Source organism: Bactrocera tryoni, chromosome 5 (assembly GCF_016617805.1).
Source record: "Bactrocera tryoni isolate S06 chromosome 5, CSIRO_BtryS06_freeze2, whole genome shotgun sequence".
NCBI lineage: Eukaryota > Metazoa > Arthropoda > Insecta > Diptera > Tephritidae > Bactrocera > Bactrocera tryoni.
The window spans coordinates 61352136-61375062 of record NC_052503.1 but is presented as its reverse complement, the minus strand read 5'-3'; the positions used below and the strand labels follow the sequence as shown (position 1 = coordinate 61375062).

Genomic DNA, 22927 nt, shown 5'->3' with positions numbered 1-22927 from the left:
ATTTTGGAGATATACGAACAAATATTCTATATATTGGGTAGTCGAAAAAAGTCTTTTCGTATTTTGTCAATAGATATCGTTGCAATCGTAAATCTCCCGTGCTACCAATCGCATCGTGTTTAAGCTTCATTTAATAAAAAAAAAATTCGGGGAAGTTGAAAAAAAGTTACAGCTGTTCAAAAATGAGTGAAAATATATTTTGAAAATTTTGTATAAAAAAGGGAAAATGCCGCGCAAGCCATCAATTAAATTCGTGAAGTTTTCCGAAACGATGCTGTATCAGTTCGTGTGGCACAACCATGGTTCGCTCCTTCCCTTCTGGAAATTTCGATGCGAATGATGCACCTCGCTCTGGTCGACCTATCGTTGAAAAAGTCGATGGAATTATGGAAAAGGCAGCCGTGACATCGCTAATGATATTCATCATCAAACAGCATCGAACCATTTGAAAAAGGCTGGCTACAAAAAGAAGCTCGATGGTTCATCATGAATTGTCTGCGAAAAATTTATTGAACTGAATTAACATCCGCGATTCTTTGCTGAAACGAAATAAAATCGAATCATTTCTGAAGCGAATTGCAACAGGCGACGAAAAGTGGATCAAATACGACAATTATGTGCGAAAAAGATCATGGTCCAAGCGTGTTGGAGCTCAACAAATGGTGGCAAGCCAGGATTGATGCCCCGAAAGGTTATGCTGAGTGTTTGGTGGGATTGGAAAGCAATCATCTATTATGAGCTGCTCTAGCCTGGTCGACAACTGATGAGATTGAAGCAAGAAATCGAAAAAAAACGGCCAGAACTGATCAACAGAAAGGGCTTCGTCTTCCATCAGGTCAACGCTAGACCACACGTATCTTTGATGACGCGGCAAAAACTAGACGAACTTGGCTGGTGAGTTTTCATGCATCCACCATTTAGCCCAGACCTTGCACCATCGGACTAGCATTTGTTTTGATCAATGCAAAACTCCCTTAATTTAGTAAAGTTGTCTACAAGAGAAGCCTGTGAAAATGGCTAGTCGCAGTTTTTTGCAGAGAAACCAGAAAAGTTTTACATTGATAAAATAATGTCGCTATGGCAAAAAGTGGTCGATCAAAATGGTACATACTTATATAGTTTATTAAACTTTGATTAGAAATACGAAAAGACTTTTTCGACTACCGAATATTTTAAGTATGAAAGCATATGGTAAGATTGAATTGAAAATTAATAATGCAGTATGCCTTATGCTCTGTTGTATTCGAGACTTTTCTGTTAGATCGACGAAAAGAAAATGGGTCCCATGAGCGAAAAAGTGGAAAATAAACCTAGGCTAGGTGGCTGAATTAGACGGTATAAAAACCCTGAAAATTTTTGCTAATAGTTTAAAGAATTAAGCAAAAAATTTCATTGCAAAACAAAGAAATTGTTTTCGAAATATTTATTGTTTGAACTGTTAGTTTGTGGGTACTTCAAGTACCGCCTTCTAGCGTCAGCTTGCATTAATTATATACTTAGTTAAAATGCTAGATTTTATAGTAAAACTATAAAACAAACTTTTGGAGTTTCTACTTTCAGGAACTAAAAAATAAACTAGGCCTATGTATTATATATTACCCTAAATTATTCACCTGCTTCTCCCAAACTTCGCACGATTTTCAGTATTTATAAATACTTTCAAATGAGTGTCTGTCTCGACATATTTATCAAACAAATTAAGGAGATATGAAATAGCCTTTCCTAAAACTTTAATTTCCATCGCAACGAGACAGCCTCCAGGCTTCAGAGCAGTTTCACTTTGCGCTCGCCTGCTGGCCATTCAATTGATTGAACGCCACTGCAAAAATTCAAAACTGGCAATGCCGGATTTAAGTGCAATAGTGGCGCTCACTTGACTGCCTCATTGCGGCCGAATATGCAAGGTGCGTTCCAAAGTAAACAGGACTTAAAAAAAAAACAGAACAAATGGTTTGTTCGGCAAAATCAATTTATTTTATTCAAAATAGTCTCCTTCAGCTTCAATACAGTTTTCTGTACGGTCCAAGAGCATGTCGAACGAGTGTTTTAGCTCGTTGGCCGGTATGACCGCCAGTATGCCGGTTCAAGCCTTTTGAATGGCCTTACGTCTGCATAACGCTTTCCTTTCATTGGCAAATGCATTTTTCCGAAAAAGAAGAAGTCGCACGGTGCATTTCAGGTGTATACGGGGAGTGGTTAATGGTCACCATGCGATTTTCGATCAAATAACCGTCCTTCGAATTTTGGATTCTGAGCAATTTTTGGTCGTCAGTCAATTTGTGCGGAACAAACCGTGCACACACCTTTCGGAAGCCCAAATATTTGGTCAAAATACGATAAATGGTTGTTTTGGAGATGTTCAATTCCATTTCCACGAACTTCAATGATGATTTCGGATGATTTTTGATGAATTCACGCACAGTTTCGATGGAATTTTCGGTGATCACGGATTTTGATTGGCCCACATGTTGATCGTCTTTTATGTCCTCACAACCATTTTGAAAACGTTGAAACCACTCGTGCACTCTGCTACGGGATAGGCAATCATCGCCAAAAACTCATTTCATCAATTGAAACGTTTCGGTAAAAGTTTTACCAATTTTAAAACAAAATTTAATGTTGGCTCTTTGCTCGAAGCTCAGCTTCGCACCGATAACAAAAACATACTGACACTTAAAATGCAATAACTTTACTTCCAATTAATGAAATGTCATGAAAATCTCACTGGATAATCGATAAAGATAGCGGAGTCATATAGATGGCGCCACCAGGGAGCACTAGATTCAAAAAGTCCTGTCTACTTTGGAACACACCTTGTAGAATTACATATACTGTGAGGCACTATGGGCAAACTAGCGAGGCAGCAGCAAAGCTTCCACTCAGCGCGAACGATTTACTCATTTAATAGTTAAGTGCATGCAACAGTAAGCATTTCGAACGCGTGACGGAATGAAAAGCTATTGAATTATGGTGGACGCAACAGAGCGTCGCAGCACGCATACACAAACCCACGCGCGAAATATACATTTATATGTTGCAGCAAGTGGCAACATAACGTTGGAATGTACATGCTTGCAACGGCGACTCAACGATGAGCAATTATAATTGTCACGCAATTGTCAAGCGAATGCGCCGGCGGCCCGACGGGCAGGCAGTCAAGCTTAGCTCGTTTACATGCCGTCAGTTGCTTGCCACTCAAAGCAGCTGCTGCTGCTATAGCTGCTGTTGCTACATATTGCCTGTTGTTGCAAGCGCAAATTAGAGCTTGAATATGAAAAGAGAACATACATACATACATACCCGTGTATGTAAGTATGTGCAACCATGTGGATGCAACAGATGCGCGCAGCTTACTCGTTTGCCTCCTGCTATATTAATTCGTCGTGCGGCTGCTCAATGAATGCGTATGACAATTCTTTGGTTGGGCATGTGAGTGCGCAGTTGCTGCATGTCACATTGTTAGCTGCGTAGCTGTTGGAAATCGTGCCTTTCCATGCCCTGCAACTAGTTAAGACAATAAGCAACGTCTAAAGTTGCCTGCATCTCATAATTGGTCGGCATTTGCGCGGCAACAATAAATTAAAATTAAAATTTTATGCTTTGAGTGGATATTCACGCGCTCATAAATTCAATGAGCGCAGTCATTAAAGTGGATACAATTTTATTTTATAGTTTTCTTTGCGTCGACTTTCGATATATGCAAAAGCATATTTTCTCTGATTCTTTCGGGATTTTTTTAGTAGAGAACAAATTAAGAACAGTGCGCCAAGGGAACTGAGGGCGAGTTATTAAAAATTTCAAAGAAAAAATAATAATTTACTAATTAGAGGAAAGAGGAAAACGATAATTAGACATTTTCAATTAAAATTGTTTTATGAAAATTCTTTCAATTTATACCTAAAAAATTTGAAAAAAAAAATTTGAATTTACGAAAACGGCTCAAGTGTCATTTTTATTATACGAGTAATAAAATAAGTAATCTAAAAAGAATTCCAATTCAGAACTTTCTTAGCGCAATTGTTGTACAACTTTGAAATCAATATTACACTACCGCACCAGCAAATTTGTCTTCGATATCCTTTAAGTGATTATAGAGCTGCAACTAGTGAATTCCGTTCCGCCCTTCCATACTGACAATGTACATAGTTGTTGTTGTTCTCTCTTGATCACATTAGAGCAATGTTGCTAATACTGACCTTGTATACATGGTTTTGCACACATCTAGCTTTTCAGTTATAATTTTTCATATTGTATAACATCAAGACTTGAATCCAATTAACAAAAACGGTCGGCCTAATTATAAATAATTTTATTCTCTGTAATTTTGAACTAGTTTAAGAATATTTCAAATATATTCAAGGTTATTTTTTTAATACTACAAAATATCGAGACTGGCAACTCTGCATTTAAGAGAGCAAACTCGTTTCTACATAAAAAATCCAATTTGGACAAACATGCACGATAGTAACGCTGGAAGCGCTTGTGAGTTTTAATTCACATTGAAACAGCAAAAATGCTCAAATGAGACCAACAACACGCTACGTAGGCACTACGGAAAGGCGAAACGGAATTCACTGATTGCATCCTAAGTCTTTGTATTCTCCACGTAGATGTTGGAAACCACAGTTATGACAGAAATTCTAAAGATCTAGAAAAGCAACAGAAACAAAACGATAAAGAGAACATATTTAAATCCTCTTCTAAACTATTATAGACTGAGCTACTTCTTTTCTGGGTTTAAGAGCAATATATTTTTTTATTCCACGTTATAAAATAATGTCTTTAACTTCAAATTTAAACAAATATTTATACCGAACATGTGTGTGATTTAAAACAACCCTGCTACTAACTTAATTTCTCAGAATTTATGTATACTATGTACATAGATAATTTGATTTAAAGACAGCTTTTGTAAGTAATAAGTAGTCATCCTGCAACAAACATTAAACTACTTAGAACTTATATCAGTTTACAACTAGTTATTTTTGTCTAAAACAGAGTTATAAATTATTTAGTTATTTATTGAAAATTTAAGCTGTTCTTGCGATTTTTTATAGAGTTGTTTCTGACCAGGCGATTGTCATCTTGCATTGAGCAAAACAAACAGTTGGTTTCAAGAAAAGTAAGTAACTAGTTCAGCTTACGATACATTTTAGTTATAATAGAGCTTATAAATATATATTTCAATTAATTGCTGTACCCCACAGGTAGAAACCTGAACTTGTTCAACCATAAGTGGAGGAAAATTTTAAGTTCGTCATACGTGATCAAATAAATTCTATTCGTCCCTCACTTTTGATAAAATTATCGTCTTAAACAACATCATTAAATGGTGTTTCAATGCAAACCAAAAAAGTTTTCACAACTTTCCAAATATTTCAATGTATAAAATATTTATTTAGAGATAAAATATTAAATATTTATGTAAAGTACCTTCCACCCCTCCCACCACAAAACATATACGATTTTATATACATATGGCTTAATTGCAATAATTTGCACTAAATGTAGATAACCGTATTCTATAATTTATAATTTTGAAAGCCAATCAATAATGCAATGCGCAACAAACGCACCAAACCAACAGATTTATACAATTTTTATACTTAAAAACTGTTATAAAAATATTACAAACAGTAAACGCTTTATGATTTTCCTTTTGTTTTTGTTTCTCGTATTTTTTTACTTTTTTTGCTTTTATATTTCCCACTTACCTTTTTTACATAAGCCTTAATTTGTCTGTATTTTTATTAGTGGTCTCTCCAATTACGCAATTAATTGTATGCGTGCGTGCATAAGTGTGTTTTAATGATTGGTTATTTGATAGGTTTAAACTCTTTATTGGCACTTTGTTTAATGGTCGTCGGTCGTTTGCTACCAAGTGGCGTGCCACAGCTGCACTTATGAAGTGGTTACGGGTTTTCGTTACTATTTTGACCGTTTTGGTACTATTATTATTGCTTTTGTTATAAAACTTATTACAGCATTTAACTGTTGTTATTGTATTATTATTGTTTTTGTTGTCCTTGCACTTATTTATTTTGCATATGCGACCACAATTTTCAACACGCATACTATTTTTTTGATCCGCTTTATTCTATTGGAAAACCTTGGTGTGAATTTAAACTGCAAAGAAAGAGAAAGTAAGCGAAGAATGTATTAAAAACTGCATTTATTCTAATTTAATTAAACTTTTTTCAAAAGCTATAAATGTCAATAAAATTAAAACTAATGAAGTTTTTATCTTTTAAAGAGAAAGAAATCGAAAAATATGAAGACAAGAAAAGGGGTTCAACAGCCTGAATTCGAAGCTCTATCTTAGCTTTCAGTTTACATGGAGTTCCAAATAAGTTACCAGAAGTTTAACAGTCCTCTATAGCGTTTCCAAAGTGACAGCAACAGCCTTAATACGTCCAGAGCATAAATTTTTAGAAAAATTCTTATCTAAACTATTGTAACCGAAACTTAGAAATTACTCTTATTAAAATGTTCCATTAGAAAGTCCTTTCGAAACTCAAGTCACAAAAGTTCTTAATTAAAGCATGGCGATTTTTAGGAATGTGACTCTCTTAACTTAATCACTTTGCACACTGAGAGAGTCTACACCTCTGAATTTAAACACATCAATGGGTTGATAGTTTCAACATTTTATTTTTAGAAAATCTTAAGATGACAAACGCTAGCATATGTTATATTAGTTATTATAGGAAATCTAGTCTTTAAAATATGTATGCTATTTGATTAGTCCCTGACGCTATAACAAGAATGTCTAACTATGGTAGCCATTTTCTTCTTTATTAGCGTAAAAAACGCTTACGCGGTTATAGCCGAGTTAACAACAGATACCAAGGGAAACCGGGTTCTTCTCCACCTGGTTTTTCTAACGGAGTGGAGATCTTCCTCTAACTCTGCTTTTTCCGGCGGGTATTGCGTCGAATACTTTCAGAGCTGAAGTGTTTTCGTCCATTCGGACGACATGACCTATCCAACGTAGCCGCTGTCTTTTAATTCGCTAAACTATGTCGTTATTGTCGTCGTATATCTCATAAAGCTCATCGTTCCATCGAATGTGCTATTCGCCGTCGCAAAAACTCGTAACGTGGATTCATCAGATGTTGTCATCGTCCATGCCTCGGCACCATATAGTGAATTATAGAGTTTTGTTATTGTTCGCAGATGGAGAATTTAATTTCACAATTGCCTACTCAGTCCGAAGTAGCATCTGTTGGCAAGAGATATTCAGCGTTGGATTTTGAGGCTGACGTTGTTGTTGGTGTTGATGCTGGTTCCAAGATAGACGAAATTATCTACAACTTCGAAGTTATGACTGTCAACAGTGACGTGGGTGCTTAGCCGCGAGTGCGATGACCGTTTGTTTGATGTCAGGAGATATTTCTTCTAGTTTACCTCATATATTATATCAAAATCAAAATTCTTTGTAAAGTGGCCTCCAAGGCCTTTTCATATCTATTTAAAATTTTAATAACGCCGGTCAACAAAAAAATATTTTTTTTTGGGTTTCTGTTCTCATGCTTGAATTCTGATTCTAGACATTGAAAAACACTTAAATATTAATCTTTAGTTCTTTAAGTTTGCTTTGGGCTGATCTACATCGATAAGTATATTTGGGGTTTAATACGAGAGAGCTCATATGAGCATAAAAGAAATACAAAAAATATTCACTTTTAGACAGTAATTTCTTGTTATTTTACGTTTATATATTATTGTTTATCACACATCTTGAATAAAAACGACTCTTGTATCTAAAATAAAGTTTTCTAATTATAATCTATAGTGAAATTGCGAAAGGCGAAAAAATATAAAAATCATCGAAAAATTGCTCAAATTTCTACGAAAGCAAACTTTAACCGGAAAAAAATTTTTTTTCCTTATTTTTGTCATAGGAGAAACTAAAATTTAACATGTAGATGTCAGACCCAAAAATCGTGTTGACCGGTGTAATTTTCGATAAATATTTCGCCTACAATTTCACAGTTCATGAAACATCCTCGGACTCACAATTCCTTGCTGTTAAAATATGTATGTATATAACATGCACTAAATGGAACCCACTAAAGCATTTCTAAAGAATTTTCACTTTCTCTACGACGCAAGCCTGACTTAATTTTCGCCTTCCATTTCAAGTGTACAATGTTGGACACATACATACATATGTTTGGCCAATACCGAATAGTATTCCATTCCGCGCAATTTAACTTTTGAATGCTTTAAGCTTACACTTTCGATTATTTAGTTGCCTTTTGGTAAATCCTTTGCAAAGTTATTAGAGTTAGCTAAAGTACCTAAAAGTAGACGTCAAATGAAAAGCATTTGTAGGTCGTAATGGTGCTGTTGTTGTATCGGTGACATATTTTTGCCGGTTAACGGTTTTTTGTTTTTCCATTTTGGTTCGTACGCTGTGGCAGCATCGACAAAGGAAAGTACACTGCGCCCTCGTCAGCAGCAATTCCAACTTTTGCGGTTTACTTTTGTAGCATATTTAAAGGCGCCTAGCGACCACAACCATATTGTTGTGTTGACACAGAAAAAGTCAATAATTATTTGGGTCAACGATGGGTGGTGACGGTGGTGGTTAACTGGCACTTTTTTATACAGTGTTGCTGTTGCTCTTTGTTCTGGCTTGCGGTTAGCTTGGGAATTGCAATATGCGCTATCAGACCGCCGCCAATATGCTAAGAGGTGAAAATAATCGAGCAAAGTCGCATTTGACCTTTGACACAGCAACAATTTGAGTGAATGACTGACTAAGTGAGTGCCTCAGCAAGTTAAAAAGAGTAAGTCAGTGAGTTGCATACTGCGGAGAGGCAAGTGAATGATTGAGCGAGTGAATTTGACATTTTTGCGTTGACCCATATACCGAGTCAACTGGGTGTGGATGGAGCCCGACGCACAAACATGCAAATGGAGCAATTGAAAGCTTGACGGGTCGCCGTGGCCCAACCCAACGTTCCACTTGGATGGCACTGTAGTGAACTATGTTGAACTTAATTTTTTATCCACAACACACGCTGAGTGTGTGTGTATTTATGTGTGAGTGCAATTTATAAGTAACCGCATTTGCGATAACAACAAGTTTTACGTAAATATGTATATGTAAATATGTATATGTAAATATGTATAATGTATGTACATTTGTATGATGAGGAAGCATATCTGTGGCTTGGGAATGTGCAACATTGTAAACGACGTTGTTGCTTTGCGGTTGTGGCGCAGGCTACATGAACAGCAGTAACAGCGGCATCAAATAACAAGACAAGACAACAAATGTGTCACTAACAGTAGTGCAGGACGCAGTGTCACCCAAATGTACCAACAACGAAAACAAAAATAACAACAACTAACAACAACGGCAGTCACTTTAAAGGCAACAAAGTTCAACAATAACAATAACGTTGCGGCAAAAAGCTTAACCAAGCAAACAAGCAACACTTTGACGCAAGTGTCTGAATGCTTATACACACATACATACAAATAGACAGTTAATGTTGCAAGTGTCGCGCTTAAATACGCATTTATGCATGCGCGCAGCCGTCGCCGTTTAAATGGCGAGCAAATAGCGGAACCATAAAAAGCACCAACAAATACAAGCAAACGTAGGCACATATATATATATATACACACGTATACTTATGCAATTTGAAACGTTTTTGCATGGAAAAAACAGTGCGGCAGCATGCCAACGCTCCTTGTGGCAACATTAGTCGAAAATGAACATGCAACGTTAGGCGTAGCGGCGTGGCAAGCGCGCCGTTGACGTGTCGCTATGCCCGACGCAATGGGCAACAGCTAACGGCAGTGTAGCAAACCGCAACGCCTCATGCGGTTGCGGCTGTGGCAAGTGACGGGTGTTTAACGATGCTCAAGCACGCACACACACACCGCTGTGTGCATTGTCACGTCACATCAACTGACGTTTACTTATGTGTATGCGGTTTCGTAGCGCTCGCGCGTGTGAGTATGCCCGTGTATGCGAGCGTGTACATGTGACGAAAAGCGAGAAAAGCATTGACCGCTCCATTCCATTGCGACAAATGTGCGGCAGTAAATTCACACACGCACATACATATGTACATGCAATTGTTGTTAGAAATGTTAATGGATTTTTTGCACTTATCACAGTTGCTCAACACAATTGTAAGGTGAGTGGTATTTAGTCGCGTATGAAGAGCTTTCACGCGTGCGAAAGCTTCACTGCTGAAACAAGTGAGTAAGATCGTTTGTTGCTCCTTATTGCTGTTTTTGTTTATGTTCTCTACTTAAAGTGGTTTTCTTCTGTGTTTTTTAAGTTTTGCAAGTGCATTAGGTTGGTTTAAGGTTTTTAAGCGAACTCGCTCAATTTTGTAAGCGGACAAATCGCTTATAAGGCGGATACTCGAAGTCATATATTCAGGTAAGCATAGAATTGAGGTTAACTGGTAGCTCAGGAAGAGGTTATGCTCTCAGTTATGAGTAAATCTTTTCAAAAGTTTTTTTGTGGTTAAGCGATCAGTTCTGCTAGTGAGTTCCTTCAACTCCGCCTCTATATTAAGATGGCTAACAAATTTGTCTGCTGCACAGTTTCTACCGCCCCGAACCATACCTAGTACTTCTCGTCGGACTGAGGCCCATCATAGGCTCCACTAAGGAAAACAATTTCAATTGTATTAGTAGTTGGCAGAACTTTTACATGTTAAAATGTTATTATTATCTATACGCACACACACAATCGTATATATCTTAATATACACATGAAAATTAATCCAAACGCCTGTTTAGATTGACACAAATACGTTTATGTATGTGCACACATACATACATATATTTGTAAATAGTACTATTATATGATAATAATGCATTCTCATAAGTGTTATTCACAAAAAAATACATAAATAATAGTAATAACAATATTATCCATGGCTTTTGGTATTGCAAAAAATTCGGAAATCGTTCTTACACACACACATATCTTATTTTATTTCATCTGAAATATTAGCATTTATTTATTTATTTACTTGTTGTGGATTGCCCATTAGGCGACAAGCACTATAATAGCCATACAGTAAGGACACCAGCATAGTCAATTGCTTATTTAGAGCATTTAGCCTGTCAATTACTTTTTCTTTCCTTCTTACTGCACCTCAAAACAGGGACTGTTGGGTCGTGTCAGATTCTTTGATATACTGAAGATTGTCGGTTAATATGATAAGGGAAACATATTCGCACAACAACGCAATGAAATCATATTAAACGCTTATGAATAAATAATAGCAAGGAAATAAGAGATGTTTGATCAAAAGTTACATAGTATGTATGTATGTATTTTTGATTGTCTAGAGCTTAGAAAATTGAATTTTATTTAAGAAGTTTACCATTTAATACCTAAGAGGAAATAATATAAAAGCGTTCGGCAACCAATATCAAATACTCATTTTCAAAAAAAAAAAAAATTATAATAATTAGTCAAAATAAAATCATAAATAGTTTATATTCGCATACATATGTACATATATAATCAACATGCTGGCAACACTGTTTAGAAGTACAACACTTTTTATAGACTACGGTTCTAAAACCTGTTTCGAGCCATCGATTTTGTAGGTTAAGTTTAGCTTTAAGGGATTAATGAAACTTTTTCGTCAGTATTTAAGATATCCGAATGAAATTTAGCGCAGAGGTGGATATAATACACATCTTTAGTCCCGCAAATTATAGCCTCGTTCGTGAGTGCATTATATTAGTTTTAATATTTTCCCCTTTTGTATGTTTCGAGTGTTCGTTCGTCGAGTTTATATAGTAGAACGTTTTACTTCACAAGCTTCTTTACTAGGGTTTTCCTTAATTTTTTTCCATTTTTTATTAGTCATCATGAATACTGTATAAAGTCTCTTTAATAATTAAGAAATATTTCATTATTTTATGACAAAAGAGCCTCACCCATTAGACGATTCATTAAACTGCAAACTACTTGCATATATTAAATACAAATATGACAAGCAATGTTATTTATAAACATATACAACAAAAATAATTAATTTCGAGTTTATGAATATTTTCCATCATCTCGTTTAAAACTCCAAAACATGCTTGCTTCTGAGGATTTGCCGCTTATTCAATGGAATTTCATTCAATGTCTTCGACACGTTAACATAGATATATTTGTATACATGTATGTGTATGTATTTTATATAATAAACATATTTATATTTATGCTTGATAGTGAAACTTATGGCTATGACAGTTTCACTAATTAACTTTATGTACCTTAATAAGTTGTTTTGCTTAGCTTAACCCCACTGCACACACACATAAGCATTTTCATACAATGGCTTCAACGGGGCACCAAAAGAGGTGCACAGGTCAGGCATTTGACGTTTTGACCTCCATACTGTCCCAGGTGTGTATTTATTATGCGCTTAATTGGAAAACAAGCATACTACGAACATACACGATTTGGATTTGGGCGACATGGCCGCGAACTTGTTTTATTGAACTTGAAATTAAATAAAATTATTTTTTTCAAAAGAGAGAATCCAAAATGTTATTTCTCTCAACAACAAAATGTAGTTACGGTTTATTTTTTGATGTGCGCTTAATTAAATATTTAATAGAACTGTCAGGCGGTGAATTAGTAAATAGAGAATGAATATTCATTGCCATGGACGAATAAAAATTGATTTTGCTTTGTAAAACCAACCTCATTAGTTCGAAAGTTGTAAATAAAATTCTCCCATTTATCTGTTTAGCAAAAAGTGACCAGAGTACAACGTAAAGCAATTCGCAGAACACTAACGAGGAGTTATAATGATTGAAAAGCCTGTCCAACAGCTGATATTTAAAGCGGAAGAGTGCTGTAATAGTTAGCAGAATCCAAACAGGCAATACCAATATTATTTCCTACGATTTGTAACGAAAACAAAACTGGCATTTTAATAGACAGCTCGCCTACACAGTTGTCTAGCCTGTGAAACTGAGCCTCCTACTCTATTATCATTAACCCATAAAATATTCGAGCAGAATCTAGATCTAGTGTGTTGATAAACTTCGAAATTGCAGTTTTTCAACTATTGCAACATTTTTTGTTATTAAGTTGATATCCAATGATCGCATTTCTTTAAATCATTCTTCGATTTTTAAAAACACAGGTGAGCACAAGCTTTGAATTACACCTTAATCAAGCTTAACCTTAAGCTATTGAGAAATAATCTTGAAAATTTGAAAAATATGTTACTTTTATAACATAAAGGGTGACTCAAAACTATATTTATCTAAAAAGTTTAGAGAAAGAAAGTACAAATTATTAAATTTTTATACTGTCGCAACATGTTGCTATTGAGTAAAATAGTTTTGTTCACCTAACGGCTCTATGCAAAGCTCAAAACTAATGATCAGGATGACGAGAAAAGTTGAAATCCTGTCAGTGACTCCGTCCGTGTTGGCTGTAGATTAGATTAGTTGTAGCTGTAGCTGTTAGCGTAAATTGAGTAAACATTGAGATACCTTGACGAAACTTGGTATGCAGGTTCCTTAGTACAAAAGAAATTACTAGCCATTAAATCTATATACATATGTACATATATAAAAGAAAGTCGTGCTAGTTACATTATTTATAACTCAAGAACGGTTGTACCGATTTGGCTGAAAATTGGTGAGGAGGTAGCTTAAAACCAGGAGGAAGACATAGGAAACTTTGCTTTATCTCTTTATGTTAAACGACAATACAATTGATAAGTATCAAAATTATACTATTTCAAATCATAAGCATGTGTTCAAAATGTCTGTAAAAATCATTTCAAAATTTTACTATTTCAAAAAAAAATAAGAGGTAAATAAAAAATAACAACAAAGAGCTAATGCGGGAGAACTAATTTCTGTATGCATGAGCCCGTCAGATTTTTTTAATGCAAGGAGATTTCCAAAGTAAATAGGACTTTAAAAAAACAGAAAAAATGGATTTTTCGGTCAACTCAATTTATTTTATTCAAAATATTCTCCTTCTGCTTCAATATAGCTTTTTGCATGGTCCAAAAGCATGTCGAACGAGTGTTTTAGCTCGTCGGCCGGTACGACCGCCAGTATGCTGCTGCAAGCCTTTTGAATGGCCTCTACGTCTGCATAACGCTTTCCTTTCATGGGCAAATGCTTTTTTCCGAAAAGGAAGAAGTCGCACGGTGCCATATCAGGTGAATACCGGGAGTGGTTAATGGTTAAAATGTGATTTTTGGTTAATTTTTGGTCGTCAGTCAATTTGTGCGGAACAAACCGTGTACACACCTTTCGTAAGCCCAAATGTTAGGTCAAGATGCGATAAATCGATGTTTCGGAGATGTTCAATTTCATTTCCATGTATTTCAATGATGATTACGGCTGACTTTTGATGATTTCACGCACAGTATCGATGGAATTTCCGGTGATCACGGATTTTGATTGGCTCACATGTTTATCGTCATTTATGTCTACACGACCACTTTGAAAACGTTGAAACCACTCGTGCACTCTGCTACGGGATAGGCAAACATCGCCATAAACTTGTTTCATCAATTGAAACGTTTCGGTAAAAGTTTTACTAATTTTAAAAATTTGTTCGAAGCTCATTTCCGCATCGATAACACAAACATACTGACACTTAAAAGGCAATAACTTCACTTCCAATCAATGAAATATCATCAAATTCTTACTGGACAATGATGGAGATCGCAGATTTTAACACACCAGTCGACATATAGATGGCGCCACCAGGGGCGCTGGATTGGCCCCGCCCTCTAGCAAGTTTAATGTATATATGTATCTCCTAAACCAATAATATTATAAGAACCAAATTCTCCCAGCTCACATATTATAATAACTTCTATGAACAGTGTGAAAAACATAGATGAAATCCGAAGATAAGCACGCTTACTCCCCATATAACTGTACTGTTAAGAAGTACTAAAAGGTCCGATATGGTGTGAGAGGGCTTTATGAAAGCCGGTGGGAAAATTGGACGATGGGCGTGGCACCACCCACTTTTTAGTGAAATCTCATATCTAGGACCCGACCGACCGATTTCGGCAAACGTGACATTCCTCTCTTATTCTTATGTCACAGTGAGAAATTGGGCGAAATCGGATTATAACCACGCATACTTCCCATATAGCACAATTTTAAATTCCATTTGATTCTTTCACTTACACTCACGCAAATCAGGGAGCAATAGAAACAAAGGGCTACAACTTTGTACATTCCCTTAAAGTATACCACCCTATGAGCAAAAATTGTTTAACTCCAAACAAAACTGTTCAGCCATTAGGTACCACATATTTGGACTCCTGTACCTATAATTGACTTTTGATCAAAAATATGGGTTAATGTGTGAGGTTTATAATTGAAATTCTGAGTGATAATCCTTCTCTGATAATGGTATGTCTGTATGTCAAAAATGGATTGAATCGGTCCAATACAGCCCTTAGTTCCATATATCTAATATAAAGATTTTCGAACTTCCAGGTGACTTTGTAACGCATACTATACATACATATATCGGCAAATATGCGTATGTCAGTAAAAACGACAGAGCCCGTTTTACTCATAACGGTGTATCTTTGTGCCTAAAATTGATAAATTTGAGCGAAAAATTGACCTAGCTCCTACATATATATCTCATATCAAAATTTTTGAACTTCCGGCTGACTTTATTCTATATGATTATAGCATGTGACATGTTAATAGCATGGGATATTAGGAAAAGTAGATAAAATCGGGTTAATACTACCCCAACTCCCATTTACTTATTATAATGATTTTCGTTCTTCTAACACACCTTATGTGTCTGTCAGAGTATGAGTTATATATTGCACGCACCCGAACTTTGCGTTTCCTTACTTGTTTTTTTTCTATTTACACTGCAGACTTCAGTGCTGTTTAGCAATACTTAAAAGTAATTTATAATTTGATAGATTTCGAGATTATAACCATGATATACACCCATAATTATATGTCAAATTTACAAGGAAGTAATTCCAGTGAGCATTTAAATACTGTGTGCAGCTTGCAGCATGTAACTGCATATCGTAAAATCTACAAAGTTACAACGACACGTTCTTCAAGCGGCATGCGACAATAGCGCTTGCATACTTTGTATCAGCAACTTGCAACATAATAATAACAACAACAACGACAATCAGTTAAAAAGTAACATGCAACGTGTGCTTGGACATGAATATCTTTAGTACGCCTTTTCTACAACAAAAACAACTGACCACTTGGCTCATTAACTGTGGAGCTAGACGCATATACATACATATATATTTGTATACATATGCGTACCACTGGTTTTGTGAAATTCAGGTAGTCCCTAAAATTCTACTTCATTTCATTGTATACCTGACTATATGTAAGTTTTATTCAACACACGCATCCAAATTCGGGCAGAACATTAACCGATTATACATATAATTACTATAGGAGAAACGCTCTTATTGCCTTGTTGTTGTTCTATGCTGCTCCAGAATTTCTATGACGCCACATGCATGCAAAGTAAGAAGTAAAACATGTATTTATGTAAGCATACTATTCGAACCGCATGTTGCAAGAAGGTACTAAATAACGCATGCGTGTAGTTAATAAGCGCAACACACGCACTTCCACTTTTGTTTCTACTGAAAAGTGCATAAAATGTTTATTGCTCACACTTTGAATTATAAGTGCACTAATGCGGCCTTACGCTTCCCTTTCTCTCATTCCTACCTTTCCTGTTTAAATTTTTTTTTTGCTTGTGCGGGTTAGCACGGGTCAGTTCTTTCGGAATTGGCTAGCCTAAGTTCTACTACCACACCTTTATTACGAAACCACTTCCGTTACATGGCCACATGAATAAATATTATTCTTTGGGTTTTCATAGTTACGAAGCTACCTAGTATTCCACACCTTTTTGCAGCAATGTTAAGAGTTTAATGTCAGCTGGTAATGACAATGTTGTCACCTAAAGTGCGGCGCGTTGCATGGCATAATAAATATGCGTTTGAGGAAGTTCTTGCTATAGCCAAGCGTTTTCTAATCTTCGAATTATTTCCATTTACAATATATTTTTCTAGCTGTTTTGGATCCTATGAGTGGAAAGTTACTGAAATATTATATAGTCTATTATTGCTTAAGGGGTTAGGGGTAGTCAGAGGCACGAAAAAATGAGAGTTTACAGTATTTTTTTTCTTGCTATTAAATCATGTTATTTTACAAAAGTAGTAGTATGGCATTATTATAGGATGTGTTGACGTGAAGTCACGAAAATTTCAAAAAAAAAACTTAATTTCCAAAGTTATAGTTGTTTGTGTTCCAAAAAAAGGTACTTGCGGTGACAAGCACAGGTCCTTGGAGATTCATCTAAAATCAATCGGACAAAAAAAATTAGTTTTATAAATTGATAAACTCGGGCCTGATTGAAGGATTTTTTTATTTTCAAAATTAACAAAATGGCGGAAATTTTTTTCTAAATTTTTGCGAAAAAATCAACAGTTTATTGGTCTTAAAAAATCGAAATTTGCGAAAAAATAAAAACCCTTCGATCAGGCCCGAGTTTATTATGTATTCTAAAAGTTGCATAAATTTCAAAAAACATAGTTTTGAGAAAAACGCGTTTAAAGTTTCACACTAGCCCTTTGAAGTGCCCGAGCTCTCTTTGTTATTTGTCGAATAACTCAAAAACTAATTATCGGATCAACGTGAAATTTTCAGGGAATATTTTTAAGATATTACACTTAACGAAAATTCAAAAAAAAAAAAATTTTTAGAAAATTCTAACTACCCCTAACCCCTTAAATAGATATAAGGAAATACAATTAATAAGCCCACTCCACATTCACGCCCTTTTCTCAGAGCTGTCGATATCGGACCACTATAGCATATATGTATATGTCTGTCATACAAACTGAACAATCGGAATCAAGTGCTTGTATAGAAAAATTTTTGAAATTGGATACTGCCATACATACATATGTACATATATGCGAACTTTTCCCCAGCTTTTGAGATATCGAAGTAAAATTTTTGTGTAGTAATATATACAGGTAACTCGAAATATTGCTTCCTCCAAACGTGCCCTAAAGTGATGAAGTCGAAAGACTACTCAAAACTGCGTTTCGCACGAATTCGGGTCTCCTTTACTTGTTTGATTTAAAATTTTTGCACAATTTCACATTTTTTTGGAATATTTTGAACGTTTTAAATGGCGAAAAATAACAAGTTATGTATATTAAAATTTTGTCACAGAAAAAAATTATTCTGAACAGTTCTCAATTCTTGAATTCCCCGGGATAGAAAAACGCTTCACTGCTCTAAAATTTTTCACGTTCAACAAACTTATTCGAAGTATGTTCATAATTCTCCTTTCGCTATTAGGCATTTATTGATTTGAACGCAAACATTTGTGTATGCTCAATTGACTAGTTCAAGGCTCTGCGATTGCAAACACACACACTCCAATTATGCCGTCAATTTATAATATTTATTGAGCATGAGCGCTTGCAAGCAAGTAGACTTCTATCAGAAGCTGTCATTGACGTTGGCAATTTATGATAGAACCGAAGTGCAGCGAGAACCATTAGAGAGACACGCCCGCAGAGGAGGTCGCTACACCAACAACCACAACAATAACACGTGCATTGATATGCGTACACTGCATTTGCAATGTCAATGGCAATAATCAGAGGCGGCGTACAAGAACAAGAACAGCATGTGCAGATTCAAACACACACACGTAAGTGCATATATTTACAAATATGTATATATTTTTATAGATAAATATACATATGTACATATATACTTATACTGTTGAAGCAAGCTCATTGAATTGCATACTGCAAACACTTAGCTACCAGATAGTTAATGGTTCATTCAGTTTGTATAGTTGCTGCCTATGCATGCATATATAATATGGATATTAGTTTGTGTGTATGTCAACAGTGTGTGCCTGTTCGTTCCCGTGTGGCTTACTCGCACTACATTGACTTTTAGATTGCGTGCTGTCACTCCATCGCTTGTCATTATTGCTAACATACTAATGGTTGTTGTTGTTAGCGCCACAGCATCCATGGCTTTTTCGCTCTCATACCGTATGTACATTTGACCCAGTTCAGTTCTAGTGCTGTACTTATAAAAACTTGTGTATGTATGTGTTTATATATATATATGTTTGTATGTAGGCCTTTGTATGCATGTATCTGCATTAACGTTTTCAATTCAAAAGCAATATTTTTTATTGAAATTGCCTTCCGCTCAATAAAATATCAGCGCAGCAGCATTGCTCGCGACTAACAAACAGACAGTGGATTTTTATGTTTGTATGTATGTGTGTGCGTGTGTCTGTATTTGCATCCACATTTCGAATTTACTATTTATTTACTTTCATTATTTGCGCGCGCAATCGCTTTGGCGCCCTCAACCTCCTGCAATACGCGTAATAGTTGTCGTTGTTCTTGACTGCTGTTGCACGTTCGGTGGTGCCACATTCAATTTGCAATCATTTTTGCTATTATTCGCAAAAGTTGTTCTTATTATTGTTGTTGTTTTACTTCATTGCTTGTGGCTGCGTTTCATTATGCCCTCACTAAATCATGGCCACTGTCGTCGATATTTCTATTTATGCCAATCCGCTGCGCTATAAATAAAATTTGTATCAACAATCAGCTGAAGGCTAACACATACACAAACGCAAGCATACATACACACACAAGCATATGCACCTACAAATATAAATGTGTTTTTATGCTATATATATATATGTATATATCAAATGCATACATACATATACATATGTACATATGCAGGCGATAAACATCTAAGGCATGCGATCATTTTATATATACATATATACATACATATATACATATGCATACATAGATATGTATTTATTTATTGCATTTTCAGTTTTAAATATGCATATAAATAAATTTAAACTACATTTCGACTGCATAAGCATAAGCTTTTTTCGTTTTTTTACTGTGAAAATGAAATTTATGAATTTTATATTTTCCTCAATTTTCACTTTTATCTATTAATTTCTATTTTTCTAGCTATATTTATTTATGCAGTTATTATTTCAGTTGCACAAAGTGTTATTGGCACAACAAAGCTTATGACAAAAATGTGTGAACACAAATATTTTGAAAAATACATACATACATACATATGAAATACATGGAAACTTTAAAACCAAATAATATTGAAATTGTTATTAAAGTTTAAATGCAAGGAATTCGGATTATTGCAACTATTAAAAGAAGCTTAACATTTTCTGCATTTATTTAAAATCGGTAAATTTTTATTTTATTAATATTGTTTATTTTATGTTCGTTCTAGGGCGCTGCAAATTAATTGAGAGATATTTAAGGTAAATATGCTTAATAAAGCTAAATTTAATATTAACCATAACTATGAATTGACTTAAACTTTAAAATTATTTCTTAGTTCAGTATATTTATTTAAATATTGTTATTCATGATAACAGCTTTAATTTTATAGTTATTCTTACTACTAAAAAAAAAAATATGGCACCAAAGAAAAGTCACAACAAATTTGTTCCACAAAAAATATAACTAACGAAACTATAAACGTCATATTCTGCCAATACAATGTGTCAATGATTTTTATAGTGTAGATATATATATATTAGATATAAATTATTTTCCAAATGATATTTGATGATTTGAAATGTTAAAATCGTTATCTTCGATTTTCTATTAAAGTAAACTAAAATGAATTTTCTAAGCTCAGCTCCGAATCCTAACAAATCTCTGAAAAGCTAGGTATCTACCTGCATACTGAAGACTCCACGAATTCGGCAAAGTACAAAATCGAACTATTTCAAAACTGATTCGATAATGCATGATTTTGTAGTGTTATTTTCAGGCATTGTATAACTGCAAATCAAGGCGATCGTTGAGCAAGGGTCCAAGTAGCCTTTTTGTAACACATACATATGTAATCGTTGCTCGGTTTAATAAGACCGATCAAAAGTCTATTAGGAAGTTAAACTTAGAATATCCTGAAACCCATGAACTTTGTTAAAGGCTTTCACCCATATACTGAAGAATTTAATCTAAGCGACGATAGAGTTAACCTCAATTTATCTTGTTGTTTCTGAAGTCTAACATAAATAAGTTAGAAATATTCTTGCCGCTCAGGGCTAATTTCTGTACTCGTTTGAGCTTTGTTTGCACTCAGGCTCCAGAAGAAGGCTTAAGGAAAGAAATTTACCTACAATGGGGACGTAATTGACATATCGCTATAATATGTACATAGGTACTATATACCACCTCCAATGTTAACTTCTTTGTATGCCACAATTTAATATTTCCGAAAAAAATGTTTTCCGCCACTTAAAAAATCTAAACTTCGTATTAGCCCTGTCATCTCTATAAAAATATAATCTTGTTTAGACTGAAATGATTTCGCAAGCTATGGCATATAATATTCATAATATTTTGCCAGCTCATTTAATTTCTTATTTATTTTCCTTTCTGTGTAGGAGTTTTCATTGGCGATAACGATAGCGACGTGGCGTATCGATTGCTGTGACTTGCTTACATCAGCGTAAACACAGCCATTTAATATTTAATAAATAAATTATATTATACATATGATGGTTTCAAGTTCACAGCGTTCGCTGTGCCTGTTTGTCTCCGGTATGTATCAAAATAAAAACCCACACATTATTTGAGGCGTGTCGGTGCGTTTGCAAAATTTTCTGTTTATTTATTTGTTGTTTATTTGGCAGTTTGAACGCCGACTGGCTGAGATAATCCGTAAAAAATCAGCTTAAACATCCAATTAGTATGACTTAACAACGCTACACACGAAATAAGCAAGCAGCTATAGCGCAATATAGGATGCTTGTTTCTTCTTATTCTTTTTCTTTACTGGCGTAGACTACGCGTACGCGGTTATAGCCAGGTTAACAACAGCGCACCAGTCGTTTCTTCTTTTCGCAATTTGCCCCCAATTTAAGATACCAAATACAGTCAGTTCCTTCTCCACCTGATCTCTCCAACGGAGTGTAAGTATTCCTCTTCCTTTGCTTCCCCCGGCGGGCACTACGTCGAATACTTTCCATTCGAACGACATGACATAGCCAGCGTAGCCACTGTCTTTTATTTCGTTGAATTATATCAATGTCGTCGTATGTCTCATACAGCTTATCGTTCCATCGAATGCGATATTCACCGTGGCCAGCGAGTAAAGGACCACAAATCTTTCGCAGAACTTTTCTTTCGAAAATTCGCAACGTCGACTCATCAGATGTTGTCATCGTCCTTGCCTCTGTACCATACAGCGGGAGTAATGAGTGACTTATAGAGTTTTGTTTTTGTTTGTAGAGAGACTACTTTACTTCTCAATTGCTTACTTAGTGCAAAGTAACTCCTGTTGGCAAGAGATATTCTGTGTTGGATGTCGAGGATGACTTTGTTGTTGGCGTTGATGCTGGTTCCAAGAGTGATGACTGTTTGTTTGATGATATCTTCTATATTTGGTCTTGCCCTCGTTCACCACCAGACCCATTTTCTTCGCTTCTTTATCCATTATGGAGAAAGCAGAACTAACGGCGCGGTTGTTGAGGCCAATGATATCGATATCATCGGCATACACCAGCAGCTGTACACTCTTATAAAACATTGTACATTCTCTATTTAGTTCTGCAGCTCGAATTATTTTCCCCAGCAGCAGATTGGAGGAGTCGCACAATGTGGAGTCGCCTTGTCTGATACCTCATTTAGTATCGAAAAGCTCGGAGAGGTCCTTCCCGATCTTGCCGGAGCTTTTGGTATTGCTCAACGAAAATATGATTCGTTGTCCACTTAGGCGTGGAAATTTTTAAATCAGAGTGTAGCTAGAATGTACCCGACTACTTTTGCGTGGTAGAAATTGTTCTTTTTTATGAATGTGAATTAAAATGTATAAT

The 22927-nt window shown here is 35.3% G+C and overlaps 1 protein-coding gene across 2 annotated transcripts in view; it reads right to left on the bottom strand.

The window, feature by feature from the left end:
- The window catches only part of LOC120777065 (insulin-like growth factor-binding protein complex acid labile subunit), a 128743-nt gene that overhangs the window by 27158 nt on the left and 78658 nt on the right, over positions 1-22927 (bottom strand). For both annotated transcript variants that reach the window (XM_040108190.1, XM_040108191.1), the window contains one exon: positions 5715-6126. The gene's annotated coding sequence lies outside the window, so the exon portion shown is untranslated. The remainder of the gene's footprint in view (positions 1-5714; positions 6127-22927) is intronic.